Source organism: Leopardus geoffroyi, chromosome B2, assembly GCF_018350155.1.
Source record: "Leopardus geoffroyi isolate Oge1 chromosome B2, O.geoffroyi_Oge1_pat1.0, whole genome shotgun sequence".
Classification (NCBI taxonomy): Eukaryota; Metazoa; Chordata; class Mammalia; order Carnivora; family Felidae; genus Leopardus; species Leopardus geoffroyi.
Window position 1 is genome coordinate 87,293,267 of NC_059332.1, and position 18,927 is coordinate 87,312,193.

At 42.4% G+C, this 18,927-nt stretch overlaps 1 protein-coding gene across 11 annotated transcripts in view; it reads left to right on the plus strand.

The window, feature by feature from the left end:
- Window positions 1-2,569: 2,569 nt before the first annotated feature.
- KLHL32 (kelch like family member 32) overlaps window positions 2,570-18,927 on the plus strand; it is a 242,419-nt gene continuing 226,061 nt past the window's right edge. For 4 of the 11 annotated variants that reach the window (XM_045499085.1, XM_045499082.1, XM_045499081.1 and 1 more), the window contains exon 1: window positions 2,574-3,016. The gene's annotated coding sequence lies outside the window, so the exon portion shown is untranslated. Of the gene's footprint in view, window positions 3,017-18,927 lie in introns of all 11 variants that reach the window. The other 7 variants (XM_045499092.1, XM_045499094.1, XM_045499095.1 and 4 more) reach the window with 4 other exon arrangements.

An 18,927-nucleotide genomic window follows, 5' to 3' on the forward strand; every position in this document is an offset into this window, starting at 1 on the left:
ACAACTGGAAGCTGGAATCTGAACCGGGAGTATCAAAGAACAATAGATTGGGGTCCACCCAAACAGCAGTGAAAGACATCCTATCATGATATTTCTGCCCCGATGTGATCCTGTTATCACAGTGTCTGTGCCCTTTGGGAACTAACTACTCTAACTCTTGCAGGTTTCCAAGCCTGGTTGTATGCATTGGCTGCCCATAGATTCTTAGCACGGCTATCTTCCCATCAAATACCTTTTTGCTTAAATTCATTGGAGTAGTTTTTTGTCACTTTGCAATGAAAAGATCCACACTTTTTCTTTCTTTCTTTAGCTTATCTCTTATAATTTCACTAAACTGAAACAGAGACAATGTCTATTTATTGACAACTGAAAGCCCTACACCAATTACATTGCTTAACACATTCTAAGAGTTCAAAAAAAATTCTTGAACAAATGACTAGCCTTTCAAAGAATGACTTTTGGGAAGTATTGTTTTAAGCTATTTTCTCTCTGAGGGAAAAGATCATATATAATGGTATCCAACAGAGAAATACCTATTTGCTCTTCTAGTAACAGAGTATACTGGAATACACATTTGTGTTGAGTTTTGATCACTGTCTAACAAACTATGGAGTCGTCCAATATTTTAGATAAATAAAGGCTTTTTAATTTAAAAAATCTATACTTTAAATCAATCTTAAGGAGTCACTTAGGGGAAAAACACCCTCTCTGAACTAGACATTTTAGTAGATATTTAACATATATTTTCTTAGTTCCTCAATATCCATGTATCAGTCAGCAATATTTATTGAGCCCCTAGTATGTGACTGGCATTGTGCTAGTGGGTAGGACTACCTATCACAAACAAGACAGACCCAGCTTGAGTAGTAAGAAACCTTACATAGTCACACAGATGATGACTTGGTGGCATAAAGATTTTTGTTTTCTGTGTAATTGCAGTTATATTCTTTGTTCTATTTAACCATTTTAAATAAATACCGTCTATTTATTCCAAACAAACAGTTAATCTAATCAACAGACGGGTTTAAATACTTTTTTAATTTATTTTGAGAGGGAGAGAGAGAGAAAGAGACAGAGAGAGAGAGAGCACACAAGTTCGATAAGGGCAGAGAGAAAGGGGAGAGAGAAAGAATCCCATCAGCACAGAGCCCGATGTGTGGCTCAAACCCATGAACTATGAGATCATGACCTGAGCCATAACCAGTAATTGGACGCTTAATGGCTGAGCCACCCAGGAGCTCCTAGATGGTTTTAAAATTTTAAGTGCATTCAACTTCATAACAAATATTTTATGAATCTTAAAGAAGTGTTTATTGACACCAGTCATAGTATTTTGGGTTCAAACATGCTTTCACATTTATTCTTCTGGTATGAAACCACACCCCATGAAAAATAACAAATGCATATGAAAAATTCTAGAGAATAGCACTGCACCTAGTGTTTGTAGTCTGTCGTTTGTCATTCTTCCCAGCTTCTATCCTGGGGTCCAAGACTGCTAGATAAGTAGGCCTCCAGTGCCCTAGAGTCCGGGAATGATGGACTGGAAGCCAGAGAGTCAGGCCCCAAGGAATGGGGCAGGGGTAGCAAACAGCCCCATAAAACCTGTGGGTCTGAAAGTGAAAAAATTGCCGAACCTCAAAAATTGTTTTGAGGCTAATGAAAATGTTAAGGACACTTACAAGTAGATCAAGGCACTGTTCCTAGCTCAAGTGTAGAACACAAACCTGCCAGAGAGGAGGCTTAACCATTCTATGAAATTCCATCTTTGTGGTAGTTTAAACCCTGAACTTTAAACAAAGCACAATTTACCCCAATTTAGTTTCATTTTTCTTATACCTGATGGCTTAACTCTGCATCGGACCAAGGTTTTCATTGCAAAAGTGGAATATGGAATATTTTTACCTATTAAAGTTGTCCACTTTGCTTCAGTGTGTGCTGTAAGCATGTTATACATAGGAATGACATCAATGACCCGCAAGTGGCACAAGAGTGGGCCAAGCCCTTAAGTTTAACAGAGGTTGTTGTCTGTTTACGGTGTTAATGCTGAATTAGCTGTAACCAAAATACCCTTTCTCATTTCTCAGGTTCAGGGCTCCCATCCAACCTTAAAGTTACCGTGAAGTCTTTCCCAACATTACCATAAAGCCATAGAGGGGTGGCTAGGAATAGTGGCAATGTGAACTTTTCAAGTCAGTAGTGTCAGGGAAGCAGAGGGACAGCGCTCGAGGTCACACCGTCTGTTCCCGCCAGTTGCTGTCCAGCCATGGGAAGGGATTCTGGGAGCAGGTAGGTTGGGTTCTCGGGTATCGGTCACCACAGCTTCGGGCGCAGGCCGACTGTAGTTCTGACCCAGAGGCCCACAGCGCAGGTGCCAAAGAGCACGAAGTCGGGCTGCGCGGAGGAGGGGGACTTCCGGGGAGAGCGGGAGCGCGCGCTGGCTCGCCGTCGGGAGCGGGGGTGGGGGGTGGGGAAAGCGCGGCGTGCGCGCCTCCCCGGCGGCTGGTGTGGGAGGAGGGGAGCGTGCGCGCGGGCTGGCCGGCGCAGAGGGAGGGGGCGGGCGTGCGCGCTGGCTCGCCTGAGGCGGGAGGGGGCGGAGCCGCATCACGGTCTGAACCCGCCCCGGGGTCCGCCAAGGTGCGTCTCCAGGCAGACGCGGCCGCCTGGGGCAGAGCGAGCCGGGACGCGCCACCTGCGGTGCTGGCTGCTGCTTTTTATTTACTAGCAAACACTGTTTCCCCGCGGGAGAGTCCGGGAGCGCGCGGGCACACACATACACACACACACACACACACGCTCACTCACTGAACACACGCGCTCGCGCACACACATATACACACACGCTAGCGCTCTAGTCTTCACAACTGCATCCCCAAACCGACAGTGCGAAGCTGCTGCGGTTTCTCTTAACCTCAGCATCGTGGGGGAGAAGCAGAGCCGTTGTGCATCAGGGAGCGCCCGGTGCCTGCGCTGCCGCCTCGGGTACATACATAACCCAGCAGACCGCTCACCCCATCGGGTAAGCCAGTCTTTCCTTGTAACCTGTTCGGGGTAGGTGCCTGTGGCCCGGAGGGAGGGGGTGGGAGGCCGCTGGTGCGCCAGTGGGGGCGAGACAGGAGTTAAAATTTCAGGGGTATGCGGCCGGTGCAGCTCTACCAGCGTCGTCTAGCGGGAGCAATTACTACTCCCGTTACTTATTCTACCAACCGTGGAGTTGCTCCCCCGCCTTCTCCCCTTCCCCCAGCGCGAGACGTACTGTGCTCTTTGGTTGCCAAGGAGACTTGCTTAAACATCAGCCTTGGGCCGTCTATTGAAAGAAGTAGTTTTTTAAAAAATGATGTTGTTATTTATTACGTTTAAAAAAAATAAAATACACGCTGAGGGCCATGTGGTGATTTGGCAACCGTTAATATGTATTCTGGGCATGGTTTCATTCAACTTCAAGGAAAGCGGTAATGCGCTATATGGTATGCTTCAAAACGGATTCGTCAGACGGGGTTTTCAACGGATTGTGTCTTGAATCATAAAGTACTCCAGTTTTGGAGATCTTATAAAGAACAATGAGTCCAGTGAAAATCCCCTTTCCCTTCTAATTCCACATTATATCCTGAAGTTCACTCAGGCATGATTATCTTCATATTAAAAGTAAAAGAGGAATTAATTGTGGTTCCTCGCACAAGGGTGGTCTATTGCAAATGGACCAGAACAGGAATACATAAGTGAATTCCTAATGTAAGAGAGAGCATTCACGACAGAAATCTTTGCTAACATTTCTGTGGGCACTGCAACATTATTTAAGTGCAGTTGTCTGCACCTCTGCCCATTTGTGAGAAGATTCTGTCTCATTTCAAGGCTCTTATGTTTTTGTTTTGTTTTGTTTTGTTTTTTACATATATCTATATGTTGATAGATATAGGTGTAGAATTTGTGCCATGGCTTATTACTGCAGATTCTAAGGTTTTGGAGCTTCTATTGAAATGTTGAGAGGAGGGAGGCACAGAGAGAGCCTCATAGATCCTTTTGTGTTTTTTGTTTTGTTTTGTTTTGTTTTCCTGTTGGACCAGATCATTTACCAGAGCACTGGGTGAGGCCCAGGGAGGAGATCAATGCTCATATCTCACAGGAACCCCTAATGATGGGGCTGTGAGTTTTACTTTGAGGCCTCAGGTGCCTAGTGGGTGAACTTACAACAGCCCTTGAAGGGATCAGCGATCCAGTAATTACACTCTGCACTAATTTCATACCTTCATTACAAACAGAAAGGACCTAGTAAAGATCCACTGACATTCGGTAATACATTTCGTTTTTCTTTGATATTTGTTCATCTTCTTACCTTTTATTAAATGAGGCAAGGAAACATAAAATTCTTTTTATTTAGATATTAAACTATGTCATACAGAGTAGCAATATGAGGAACAAGGAAGCCAGTAACAGCTGAGGTAAGTAGAGGGGATTTATACAAGTGACAGGGGACTGGGAAATGAATAAAGATGACAAATATTTTATATTACAGTTTACGAAGTACTTTTCCACTCTTCTTTTTTATTCCCCACAACAACCTGATGAGGTCAAGGGATTAGCTTCAGGTTAAAACTGAAGGGACCCAAGACTCAGAGCTTGTGGAAGGTCACAGAGCTAGTGAATGGGGAAGCCCTTTTTGGATCCAGGTTCTTTGCTTAAAAAAACAAAAAAAAAAAAAAAAAAAAAAACAAAACAAAACCCTGGGTCTGCATTTCCAGTGCACAGGTAAGATAAAGGAGTGGAGCAGGCCCAGTGGTCCTGCCATGTGGGAGGGGGGGTTGTGGATTGTGGCCTGTGGAACATGAAAACCACCATTAAAAGGGCAGCTCCAACGTGCCTGTAGCTGATTGTTGCCACCCTGGTTGTAAAACAAGGGAATCAGAAGCTTACATGTTTTTATGTGAAGTGTCCTTAATTTTATAAACTGTAAGGACCACACTAAAAACGTATTTGGGCCACATGTGGCCTGTGGCTTGCCAGTTGCAATCTATAGCTACTGAGCTCTCATTCAGTTCTTAACTATTTTTCTCTTACAGAAAACTGATGTGAGCAAATACAACCATCACTGTAAGAATGATTAGGAGTTTTCTGGTTTTGATAGTAAGTCTAAAAAATGTGCCACATCCTTTCTTCAATAAACAGGTCCAAGTTGGTTTTTTAGAGTTCCTTGGTCTCTCTCTTATACCTCAGAGAAAATAAAAGAAAATGAAGTGCTCCAAAAGAGGATTTTTTTTTTTAAACTGGTGAAACAAAAGCATTTATAATTTAAAACTTCTTGTGTTCCTGGGTTAATTTTTTTTTCTGGGCACATACAATAAAGTATAGAAAAAGTAGATCAGGTACCTGACATTGTAGGTAGAGGTAGAATAAAAAGTTGGTCAGAAAAAGCATCCTGGGGCGCCTGGGTGGCTCAGTTGGTTAAGCGTCCAACTTCAGCTCAGGTCATGATCTTGTGGTTTGTGAGTTCCAGCCGCACATCGGCCTCTGTGCTGACAGCTTATAGCCTAGAGCCTGCTTCAGAGTCTGTCTCCCCCTGTCTCTGCCCCTCTTTCGCTTAAGCTTTGTCTCTCTCTCTCTCTCTCTCTCTCAGATGTAAATAAACATTAAAAAAGAAAAAAAAGAAAAGAAAAAGGAGCATCCTGAGCCTTTCAGTGAAAACCTGTTATTAAGACTTTAGGTAATTTGCTAAAAACTCACCACAGAATACTGCAGTATTCCAAAGGGAGGGGGGGAGGTGGAATACCATAAACGGAACTCCCAAAGGATATTCACTCCTAGCACACTGACATAAAAAATATTGTTTACTTCTTAAATAACAGCATCTTGTAATAAAGCAAATACCTTTTGAAAAGCTGCCATTTTCTTATGTTTCTATTGATACTACAGAGATGTCAGTGGATTTCACTGAAGCAGACCTGGTGGGGTCAGAAAGTAGTTATTTATGTCATTTCTTTTGTGGATCCAAAAAGATGTAGTTAAAAAAAAAAAGCCAAGATTTGAACAGTGGCTTCTAAGAGTTCTCTTATTTTAAAATCTCCCTCTAGAAGGATGCTTTCATAGGAAATGCATTTCAGTTTTCAATTCCTGGAAGTATGTTGCACCTCTAGTAAAGAGCTATGGAAATGTTGGTTAATACTAACATAACTAAGTCTTAGCTTGGCCCTGTGGGGAGAACAGCTCTGCCCTCAAGGATTCAGAGCAAACAAACTTACTGTTCCTGGTAGCTTCCACTTTTACGGCTTCTTTCATGTTTTCCATGTTTGGAAGAGTACTATCTATATTGTCTCCCTAACGTCCTTGTAAAGTAGGGATTTTATTTCCATTGTATAGATAGAGAATCAGAGACTGTGGGAAGTTAAACCAGACCCATGAAAGACAGCTTCCAACCTCAGTAGCCCTCCTCACTTCACACCTCTCCTTCTCTGCTGATTACCTAAGGGACGTTATAGACATGTACATAATTGTGATTTTCCGGCAGTTGTGTGTTAAATGCTAAGATACAGATACCAGATTCTGTAGAAGCCCAGATACAGGAAAAAAATGAAAAAGTACGCTGATTGTAGAGGTCAGATTATTCCTGTGTAGGAGGAGGATTAGTGCTGAACCTTGATGGCTGGGTCTGATTCTAGTAAATGAAGATCCCGTCAGCGATGGAAAGGAAGAGACAGTCAGTTGGAAATGTGAGTTGAGAGGATGATGCTCATGATATCTAATATTGATGAGCTCATCATTGTTGCTGAAGGGATGACACAAGCTGTGTGGTCAGAAATATAGTCTCCAAGATGGAGTGCAGCAAGAACATGGAAGTAGGGGTATGTGTCAGGGGGTGGAGGAAGACAGGGTGGTGAAGGAGACTAGCAGAGAGTTGTAGACATGGGTGAGACTCTGGAGACGATAGTACTGATTCTTCTTAAAGACTGACATAGGGCAAGGGACAAACCAAGTATTAAATTCTCTATGCAGAGTCCGGTAAACAGTAAATACTCATTAACTATTATGGTGTGCCTGTATTCTTAAAAAAATTTTTTTTTTAAATTTTATTCTAGAGAGGGGGAACACAAGCAGGGGAGAGGGACAAAGGGAGAGAGAGAAAGAGAGAATCCCAAGCAGGCCTCTCGCTTAGCACAGAGCCTGACGCCGGGCTAGATACCCTGGGATTGTGACCTGAGCCAAAATAAAGGGTTGGTCACTCAACTGACTGAGCCACCCAGGTGCCCCAGTGTGTCCATATTTGTAACATCCAGCATCTGGCACCTGACTTCCTCTCATGATACCGCTTTTATGTAGAAAGAAAGTGTACACAGATATTTTACATGAATTCAGTTGGAGTTGGACAACTATCTGGAGTTTCAAGTATGGGCAGGAGATTGTGCAAATTAGATGAGAGAAGACCATGTCAGTGGAGACATTTTCTCTTAGCAGGGCCATCGATTTAGAGGTCAGGGAGGCCCTTGCAGATGCAGATTGTGATGTTGGATACACCTTTGATGAAGTCTCATATCTATGGGGCAAGTGAGGAGAAATTTAAGCTGCTTGCTAGCTCTTTGAAAATAGACACTCAAACCCAGGGTGACAAATAAATGTACTCTGTTCTTGGTCTTGCTTAGGTCAGTATTTTTGTTACCTGAATGAAGATATGAAAAAAAAAATGTGACAAGCAAGCAGAAAGATTTGTATTCAAGTACTAGATCTGCAGTGAGTGGGTAGGATGGTGGGCACAAGGTAACGGGAGGAAATAAAACAGAAACGTGTCATAGCTAGCCAGAGTCTAGCACTGAGGACACTTGGCACGATAGGAGTTTGCTTTAAAGTTGGGGGGATTTAACTCCCATGAAGTATGATGATTTGCTCTTCACGGATATATGTGGAAAGTAATGGACACTATTCAGAGCCAATGATGTGAGGAGTCCCCCTTTTTATTTAGCCTTTTGGTGACGGTGACTGTAGACCAGTGGAGAGAATCTCTGTGTTAGGTAGTACCTTACTCCCCTTTCCTTGTCCTTATGTAACTGGCTGATGTTATTTTGGAATTTCTTCCAGAGTGGAGACTAGAATTCGTGAATTTACCTTAGAACGTCTTACTTCCCCTCTTACTGGGGGTTAATAGATGGAATTTCTTTTGTTCACCATCTCCTGGTCCTGTCACGTCTACGTCTAAGTGGGTCCTTCAGTTCCCATCGCCTTCTTGCTGAGATCTTTCCTAGGCTGAGGAAGTGCTGAACTTCATGAGTTTTTTTTTGTTCTTGCCTTGTTTCAGATGCACACTGCAATGCATAATGCATTTAATTGAATTCGATTTAGACATACAGCACAATAAACTTTGGTGAGATTTTTAAAAGAACTATATGTAAAAACGGTTTTGTAAACTTGCTTTGGAGTCAGATTAGTTCCGCATAAAGCGAAACCACAGAAAGCTGTAAGTTTGCCTAAATTAGTTCTGTAAGGTTGAAATTACCGACCTGATAAGATGATTTTTAAATGAAGAAGGAAAATCTTTGGCAGTTTTCTTAGACTCTTGACTTTCTCCTACATGTTTATTTGAGGCATAATATATTCCTCTCTTCGTGCCAGATGAGCCAGTTCCAGCTACTTAGAAACAGGGCTCCAGGGCTCCCCCACTCCCCACCACCGCTTCCTCCCCCAAACCCCCCAACGCAACGGGTTTGGCATACAGGATATGGATCGAATAACTAGTCCCATCCTGGCTGAATGCTTCAGTGGGAACACATTCAGTGCTAATGGGACAGACTCCAGGAGCAGTGGAGGAGGCATTTTGCAATTTTTTATGACATCAGTTCTGGTACTTCATTTAAATCATCACTTAGAAGCCTTGTTATTTGTGAGTTCTAGTTCTTCACTTGTATGTGCAGGGGAGCACGGCTCAGCCCGCAGAACATGAGCCTGGGGGCCCGGATTTGAATCCTAAATCTGACACTTCCTGGCTCTGTTATCTACAGTCTGGCTACATATGCCCTCCAGGTCCCATTTTCCTCATCTGTAACATGGGACTTCTATTACCTAGACTGTAGGGCTATTCTGAGATTAAATAAAATATGCATGCAGCGCAATACCTGGTGCATAATACAATCTTGGTGCTTCCTAATTCCCCCTGCCTCTCCGTACTGCCCCGCCTTTGCCTTCCCCCAAGTGAGGGTAGGATACACTTCAGTTTCATGTACCATATAAAATGTCTTAACCTGGTCTGCCAGCCTTATGGAGGAGCTAGCCTCTTAGTGTAATGGAGTTTTGAGTGAGTGGTGAGCTGCTTGGGTGGGCCCCCCAAGGGAGAGAGACCTGTGTTTTGGTGTCTTTCCTGTCTGGCAAGCTATCTTCCCCTGTTTTCTACTCATCCTGGAGGCTCAGCCTGGCCACAGGAAAAAGGAGGGAGGGTCCCTTTCCTCCTGCCTAGGCAGCTCACTGAGGGCTCTATAATCGGGTTTCCTCAGGGGTCCCCTTGTGCCCCCTGTAGAATTAATAGCATCCGGGACCTGGTCGGTACAGACCTCCTAGCCTTTCTGTGAGGTCACGGTATGGTTGCCTACATTGTTCTAGACAACTAGGGGTTTCCCTTCATGGGGAATTATGTAAATTTTATGAAAAGGTCAAGAGCTCACCAGGCTCAAAGAAAAAACTCCTCAAATTCACTTTCAACTCAGATAGGATTAAAGGCTTCCCAAAGAGAATACTTTCTAGTCAAGTCGTTTTTTTCCTTTGTTCTCTGTACCACTATCCGCCCTTCCCCCACTCCCACCAAGCAACAACTCTTCCTCACAAACGGTAATTTTTCTACTTTTTCACATCATCTAGTTCTCTGACTACCTAGGGGTACAGATGAGGTCAGCGTGTCCGGACTTTTTTCAGGGTCACCCCCCATAGCTCATGGTCTTGGGGGTAGTCCAGACAGCAGTAGGACCTTCAAGCAGTACATTGCACTGGTGACTTTTGTGGCAGTAATAACAAAAGTCACTTACGAGAAGGTAACCTGAACAGTGAACTTTAGGAATCCATATTCCAAGCTAAATTTTGATTTTATCCTATCATCAATCACAAAGCACATCTTTTCAGAAAAGACTATTTCATGTGCTACGTGTGCTCTGGTATGTTATGTATGGATGCACTTATTTCAGTGTTTGTTTAACTGTGTTGCAATTTAATAATTAAGATGTATTTTTAGGAATTGGTGAGTAATATTAATTCACATACCTAAAATAAAAAAGGCTTAGGGAATTGCTAATGCTAAATTTGTGATCGATTGTCAAGGATAGAATATCCTTTACCCGTTTCTTTGATCACTGTGGGTCTGGAAGAGAACATAGTAAAATTAAATTCAAAAAGGTTTGATGGGAAGTGGGTATTAATTACAGTGAAGTGTGGATTCTACAGTGAAAAATACAGTAACCAAGATGGCATCAGTGCCAGATCTTGTGTTTGCATTGAATTCATAAACCAGCAAAGTTAGAAAATTATATTACTAAGAAAAACATGTCTCCTTTAAATATGAAGATATTTTCAACCACTCCCCAAGCAATGGCTATGGTTATTACTTTAGAAATTTAGGTTCATAATTGAGGTAGATATCTGAATGGAAGAGATTTATTTTGGTAGAGTCCCTCTTTGACTTGCTTCCTCATCTGCTCTGTTTGACATTCCCCGAAAGGAGACATTTTTTTAATGCTGTCTCTGTGATAGGCAGTAGTGTAGATATAATCCAATAACCCTTCGGCTTCGAAGAGTCACTAGTCTTTCCCAGACTGATGATGTCCACGAGCTGATATGGCTGATTGGTTTTTCAAGAATTCAAAGCCTAAAGAAATAGGGAATGAAGGTTTTGGTTCTTTCTTCTATGAAAACATTAATTACCTACAATCTGATTTAATTTGGGCATAGCTTATCTTCTTTGGCTTTGGGTCAAAGCTATTTATCATTTCTTGAAGGTATTTAATATCACCTACAGATAGAGTTTCCTAATTGATCAAACGTCATTTGAGAAACTCATGCACAGCCCCTTAGGCCTTTCTACACAGCATTTAATTAGGCTTTTTATTGAAATCCTAATTTGTGAATCTTAGTGTCATCTGTAGGGTTTTATGATAAATTTCCCTTCTCTGACCTTGTAATCTTTTACAAAGTTGTCCATTTTTGATTTCTGTGTTTCATGGTGTTCAATTAGTGTTGCTCACATTGTGTTGATTGCTTTAAATGAAATATTAATGTATATGATGTATGTAACTGTCAGTGGGTTTGCAGATGTGGGTGAAATTCTTTGGCCAGCACATTCTCTCCTGGCTCTAACGGTGTGGTCAGCATGGAATTAGGACAGGAGGCATTAGTTATGTGGTTTAACTATGTAGAACCAAAAGCACTACCTATTGCCTGTGAAATTGAGGATGTTCTTTACCTCTGGACCTAATGGGGCATAAAATTCCCGGAACCTCTAACTATGTGCCTTGATTCGTGTATTTTTCTTTTTGGTCACTGTGTTATTAGAGTTCTTCTGCTTCCTCTGTATTCAACCTCTTTTTGAAAAACCGTATCCTGTGATTGCTTCAGAATTTTATTGCCATCATTCTTTGTTCATATGTGAACTTTCAGTGCTTCAGTCAGCAGCTGTTGGTTACTGTTCCTTTTTTTTTTTATTAATAGATAGAGGAAAGGATGTAAGAGGACCTCTTGTATCTCAATATTAAGTGAGCCCACCTAATGGATTGGACGCACTGTTAACCAAGATACTTAGGAAGCTTGATCTCACTGACTCGGGAGCTTTCTTTTAGGATCAGGTGCCTCTCCTTACCTGGAGCCTCATGGTTGACCTCAGGGATGGGAGTGTATTGACAGTTTCAGGAGAGGGTCTTTCTCTGTGATGGCATGGCACCCCCCAGTATCTCAGCCAGGAAGGAGGATCATCTCATGGAAGTCAGCCACAATTCTCTCCCTGGCCAACTTCCAGGCTTCCTACATGGCAGTGCCAGAGTTGAGAAGGCCTTTTCTCAAGGCTGTTCTCACAGAACAGAACAGAAAATCCCTCACTGGTAGTATTTCTGTGGAGTGAGGTGACGGTGATGCTGGGGGCAGGCACAATGACATGGTTTGGAAGAGCAAGGGGACTCAGAGTCAGATGCCTTGCGTTTTCAGTTCTGCCTGGGCAGGCTTGATCTCAGAAGTCTGTATCTCCTTCTGTATACACTGGGATAGCATTAAGAATCATGAGAACAAAATAATGTATTTTTTAAATGCTCTGTTTATGTTAAAAAAGCTCCGGTAGTGCTTTTGAGTGGTCATTCTGGAATGTTGCTTTAGAAAATGATACATTCTGGGATCTTGCTTTAGAATATTATGTATTATCACTGTTCTACAAATGAGTCTAGCCCGGAGGTTTGCAAAGGGGCCAGTCCTCAGAATGACCTAGAATTGTTTTAAAAATGTAGATTCCTGGAGCCTCCTTGTTTATTGTGTTTGAGTCTGCATTGGTGCTGAGCAAGTGCATATTAAAAAACTTTCCCTGAGTGATTCTCACGGTAGGTCTAATTTGGGAGCTGCAAGCCTAGAGCACCGTGGCCTGCTCACCCTCTTTTTCTTATTCCTACCTCCCTAGAATTATCCATGCCACCTGGATCTGGGCCTCAGCTTTCTTGTCATCCACACTCAAAATAGCAAGTCAGATCAGTTCTGAGGTCACATAGCTCTCTGGATACTCAATGAACCTTTACGCATTGCAGGCAATTCTTTACTAAACAAGTGCCCCGTCTTGATAGAAGTCACAATGTGTGATTAATATCTTCCCTGCTAAAATAGAGAAGTTCTAACTTTCCACTTGGATTTGTGTACAACTAATCAGGTGTATTGCTGTGGAGAGCATCTTTATAAATGTCCTCATTATAATGTCCAACATCGAAGTTGTTAGATGGGTTTAAAAAATGTACATGCCTGTATAAGATAAAGTCAGATGCTTTTAGTTTATACCTTTTTAGACTGAGACCATTGATGGTGATTACACGGAATTATATGAGCCAAATGGAGAATGCTGTTTCTCCTGTGCATGAAATTTTATGAGTCATTGATCTCATAGGTCAGTAGTGAACTGCAGCAGAATAGTGTAAGGTCTTTACGGCAGGTTTTTGGGAGCAGAGAAGTTACAGTTTTGAATTGTCATTCGCTCTTTATTTTTGGGAGGGTTCAGAAGGTGCTGTGCAGGTTTTTAATAGGCTTTTAAATGTAATTTCTGTTCTTAGAGACTGAAATAGGCTGAAATAGTATGACTGTGTATCTTTTGTGCCTCAGGGGAAGGAATTTTGTGACCTTCTTAACTGTCATGAACTTAAAGCATCAAAATATTTCTATTATCAGGAATTTGGGGAAGATAGGCAAACTGTTTAAGCACCCATATATAGGTAAGGAAATGAAGAAACTTGTCATTAGACAGCTTATGGAATTATAAATGAATTTTAGACATCTATGAAAGTGATCAGGGTTTTGCATGGTGAGAATGTTGCCTAATTACAAGTTTAAGAGAAGTCATTTTGAGGTGTGTCAGTGTATGAATGAAAGGCACATACCATACTTATATATTTGCCCCTCCTAATTTAATTAATCGTCAGTATAGCTCTTTGGTGATTTCTTTGACACCGAGTTAGGATAAACCAGCTTAATCCCTATTGCAGGAAAGTACCCCCCCCCCGCCCCCGCCGGAAAGTTTTTAATACAAATATTTTTGAGTTGAAGAAAAAGATTTTTTGACCTAAAGAATGACCATTTCAGAATTGGAATTGTTGTATTGAGCTACCTTCTAGAAAACCAGGTAAAATGCTTCGTTTACAACTTTGCCCAAAACAGGGTTAGGATATATGTTTCTGCCTCTTATGTCAAGGACAGGAGAGAGAGAGAGGAGAGAGAGAGAGAAAGAGAGAGAGAGAGAGAGAGAGAGAGAGAGAGAGAGAGAGAGAATGAGAGAGAATCAAGGCGAGGGAGAGAGAGAGAGAGAATGAGAGAGGGAGTAAGAGAAAGGAGAGGGGTGAAGATAACTGTAAAATTCATTTACCATCAGTTAGTTTTGAGACTGCAGCCTCATTAGGTGGTTAGCATTTGGCCATTCTGCCAAAATCATCTTTTTGGCCATCTGTGCCAAATTATAGGAAGTAATGGCCTTGGGCACAGCTGCTGAGTCTAATTTGTATTTCTAACTCACGTATTAATGATAATGATCACATAGAGAAGTCTGGTGGCCAAATGTTCAGAATAAATGGAGAGAATCAAACACACACATAAATTTAGAAGTGCAAGAAGGAAAAATTGCATTTCATGAAATGAGAGTATTACTTAAATCTCTAGATAGGAATCCAACCTTTCCTACCTTCATCTCTTTATAGTAGCTTTCTTCTAAGGAGAAATAACTCACCAGAGAGATTGACCTTGAATTTTGGCACTTCTTTGTGATGCTTCATGAATTTTGCTCTAACGTTGATATTTTTATAGGAGATGGATTTCATTAAAGTATCCCGACATCCTTCGATTAGTGCTTTTTCCAGCTCAGCTGGATCCTTTAGGAAGAATTGCTCAGGGATGAGTGACTGCCATTTGGGGTCACTGCACTTTTATTAGTTAGCTTGGACCACCAGCAGCACCTTTCCAAGCAGGTTAAGACTAATGTCATTAGAAGTATAATCGAGAAGTTATATAAGAAAAGCTGTTCAGCCATCCTCAGGATACAAGAAAGACCAAGAATTAGGATTTTAAATAAACATTTCTACGTTTTGCATGGCCAATTCATTTTTCTAAAATACTTTAACTGATGAATGTATTGGAAGGAAACTCACCCTATAGTGATGATGATCTTTAAAAGAAAGTTGTCAAAATTATCGGAAGTAATTCAGGCTTAAATAACATAGCAGAGTGACAGAATTCCTGATACATGCTTTTAAATTTGCTTCGTCCAAACCTGCCTCATCCAGGGTCTCTGCGTCTTTAGTTGCTCAAACCCCAAACCTCGGAGCTATCCTTGGTTTCCTTCTCTGACAACTCCTCTATCGAAGCAGCGAGGAAGTTCTGCTTGTTCTACCTTCAGTACTCCCAAATCTGACTGTTTCTCACCACCTCACCACATCCTTGCTACCACTGTTAGCCCAGTCAGCATCACTTCTTGCTTGAGTTACTGCAACAGGTTCCCAGTGGGTCTCCTGTGCCTTGCACTGATTCCCCTCACTGCAGTGGCCAGAGTGATCCTTTCAACACCTGGCATAGGGTGTGTTACTCTTTTGCTCAAAACTGCAATAGCTTCCATCCCAAGAACCAATACCCTCTGCACCATCTGTCCTCCCTCTTGTTCCCTGTCCTTACCTTCTATTCTTTCCTTGTCCACTCCTGCTCTAGTCTCGCTGGCCTTTTCTGCTTTAGAACCTGTGCACATAGTTCATGGCTCTCTGTGCCTGGAGTGCACCTCCTCCTGGCTGTCCCTGACTCATGCCCTCACCTTCCTCAGGCCTTTGCTCAGAGGTTACCTTCAGTGTAAAGCCCTCTGTGGGCACCCTATTTTAAAACTGCCAGCTACCCACCAGCCCCTGCCCCCACTCTCAATTCTCCATGTCCTGTATTATTGTTCTTCTGCAGCTCTTACTGCTTTTGAAGAATAGTTTTACCGAGGGATAATTTGTACACCATAGAGTTAACCCACTGTATTGAAGTAGTTTCAATAATTTTTAGTAAACGTATATAGAGTTGTACAGCCATTAACACAATCCATGTTTAGAACATTTCCATCACCCCAGTAAGTTCCCTTTCGTTACCGAACACAAAGGTCTGCTGCTTGGGGGGCGTCAGCCAGTAGACAGCCTGAGTCTCTTGGTTTGAGCAAAAAGTATTTACAGCAAGTAAGGAGATAGTTCTCAAAGAACTGTCTTCTTTTGGGGTTGGTGCAAGAAGCTTTTACTCAGTGTTCTAGGGGAAGGAAGCTTGCTGCATGAAGGAATTTATACACATTCTGTTACTGAGGCACTTCTATTCAGCTGCGCATGCCTAGCATGTCAACATGCCAGTGCATACGTTGTATGCTCATAGAAAAAGGAAAACCCCACCCATTGGAGATCTTAGTATTAGAATGAGCTAAAGGTAACTTCAGGGCAACTCAGGGGGCATCTGCTCATGTCCTCAGCTCCAATCTGGCTCTAGCTGGCACACTCAAGGGAGGTAAATGGTGAAACACCTGTGTATATGTCTCCTCGGTAAAGCTTCTCATCTTGCACAACAGACACATTCTTTGCCTGCTCTTGTCCCTTCCCACTCTTCGCCTCTGCTGATTGCTTGCAGCCCTCTGATCTGAGTAACTCCCCATTGGGTCCCAGCTAACCCTTATACCCATCTATAGGTAGGCCCAGTCCTTGGTCATCCTGGGGAGCCTCCATTCTGTGTCTGTCTTTGTCTTTCTAAATACTTAAATACTGATCTTAACTCACTTTGTACCAGCAGTGCTTAGCACTCTGCTCAGCAAATGTGGGTTAAAGGAGCTGCATGTCGGTGTAAAATTAAAATATTACCATATTTCATGTGTGTCGGACTTTATTTGCAGATAACTGGTATGCTATCTTAATATTCAGTGATCAGGGCCCCTCTGTTTCTCCTTCCTGGTATCTTGAGAGTCCTCTCTCCTTCAGATCTGGTGGCTGCTCTTGTGATTCAGATCCTCAGCACTGCAGCTTTCTTACTGGTCTCTCCGTGCCAGTTTCTGATTTCTTCCACCCCTTGCTGTGGATGCTGTTGGAGTGTTATCTTTAAAAACATGGCTTCCATTATTATCTCCCTCTCCTTTCTAAAACCCCCCAGTGACTCTCTAAGACCTATGGCTTACTTAGTCTCAAAATGCATTTCCCCACCCACCTTCTGATTCTTCTGGATATTTATAGATGTTTATACACAAAACCTAGTAAAGGTTCTGTATATAAACATGCTTTTAGGAAATACTGATTTCTACGCAACCTCCAGTATCGTGTATGTCTGATTCTTCCTAAGCCTCTTTGTCAGGTAATACATACTTTATTTAAACACACACACACAAACACCCACACCCATACCCACCCCCCCCTACACACACACTTACAAAACACTTGAAGCCTGTGCAGTTGACTATTGAAAGGAGTCCAATAATTTTAACTGTATATTTTCCCAAATTGGGTATTTTCACAATTTTTTAAAATGTTTATTTCTTTTTGAGAGAGAGAGAGACAGAGGATGAGCAGGGGAGGGGCAGAAAGAGAGGGAGACACAGAATCGGAAGCAGGTTACAGGCTCTGAGCTGTCAGCACAGAGCCCAATGTGGGGCTTGAACCCACAAACCATGAGATCGTGACCTGAGACGAAGTCGGACTCTCAACCGACTGAGCCACCCGGGTGCCCCTCAAATTGGGTATTTTCAAAACAACACACTTTCAAATTTTATTTATGGTTTAAAAAAATGTTAAAAAAAATTGTAAAAAAGGTTTTGAGCTGCTCTGAGGAGGTGGTGAGGAAGCCTTCCCTGAGAAAATGGGGTGAGGGGTCTGAAGGATGTGACAAGTTAATGAGGTGAAAGCCAGAGGATAGAGAATGCTTCAAGCAAAGGATAAAGAAGTCCTATGCAGAGGACCAATGCAACACTGGGAGGAAACATGGCCACAACAAGGTACAGGGGTGGACAGAGAGCCAGGGACAATGTCAGGGGAGATGATGCTGGAACAGGGGGATGGCCAGGACCATACCTGGGCCTATCATGATACCAATCTTTATCCTGAGAACAGTGGGCAGCCATTGAGCAAGAGTGACAGGACCTGGAAGGCTAGCAATGGCTTCTGATTGGAGGAGAACACTCCTTGAGTATAGGAAGGCATTGGAGTCCATTTTTCTGGTTCAGATCAGAGATCTATAGCTCATCCTGGAGAGGTGGGGTTAGAGAAAAAGAAGAGACCATTTAAGTTCTGTTTGAGAAGTAAAAGTTTTAGGCCTAGGTGATGGAGTAGATATTGAGAATGAGAGAGAGAAACCTAGTGACTCCTAACATCTACATGGGTGGTGGTGCCATTCCATAGAGCCGTATGGGGGGACGGCACATGTGCGTGGATGGTGGTACATATCTGTACAAGTGCGTGATGGTGACATTTCATGCAACTGGGTATATGCTGGGGCTATTCATCGAGAAAGGAATTCTACAAGAGGAACAATTTGGGGGAGAGGTGAGATGGGGAAAGAAATTGCCAGTGCAGTTATGGCAATATCAAATTTGAGCTGTCTTGGAGATGTTTAAATGATCATGTCAAATAGGAGGTTATTGTATGTTTGGACATCATAGAAGACTCAGACCTGTGATACACTTTTTACTGGAGTTGGAATTACCTAGGGATAGAGTAGATTATTAAACTGAATCCCATGGAACTACAGCACTTAATGATTAGGTACAGAAGAGGGAGGAGGACAAAGGAGCAAAAAATATGTAGCCAGAGACGAAGGAAGAAAACTTTCCTCCTTGAAGATGAGATTATAGAAGCCAAGGAAGTACTATGATTCAGGGAGAAAGCATTTATCAGTTTTGAACGCTGCTAGTATCCAGTAGGTCAAGGACTGAAAATGATGGTTGATTCAGTGACAGTCAAGTAGGGGTATGCACGGTGACGTGGAGACTAGAGGTGCCCGGCAGCCCCACCTTCATCACTTTGCCACCGTGTTAATTACCAAATCATACCATCTTCCCAAGTGGTAGAATAGAAATTAAATTTGAGTTATAGAAAACAGGGAGGTGAGCTTTTCATTTCCTTGGACACCGGAATCCGCAGTAAGATTTGTACCTGCTCTCTAAATGGTGTATGCTTATTTAGCATACTTTGTTGGGTGCTTGGGAAAATTTGTAACATTTTGTTTCCTGAAGTCTTAGTTTTCTCACGTTGTATGGAAGTT